The sequence below is a fragment of the Eimeria tenella genome, genomic scaffold (assembly GCF_000499545.2).
Source record: "Eimeria tenella Houghton genomic scaffold, Eth_scaff1820, whole genome shotgun sequence".
Taxonomy (NCBI): Eukaryota; Apicomplexa; class Conoidasida; order Eucoccidiorida; family Eimeriidae; genus Eimeria; species Eimeria tenella.
This window is the reverse complement of record NW_013541654.1, coordinates 2,128-2,329: the sequence shown is the minus strand read 5'-3', so window position 1 is coordinate 2,329 and position 202 is coordinate 2,128.

Below are 202 nucleotides of genomic sequence, written 5' to 3'. Positions count from 1 at the left end.
GTGTCGGTACACTCGAAGCCGGGGGGGCAGGGCCGACAGCGCAAATCTCCGGGAAGAGAAAAGGAGAAAAACTTTTCGCAAGGTGTCAAGACACCCGAGAGGCACGAGAAGCCCCCCGGACACAACAAGCAAGAGTCTCCTTCCACCAGGCCTGCGCCCACACCACTGCATGCAAACGCGCCCCATGCATGCATGCATGCAT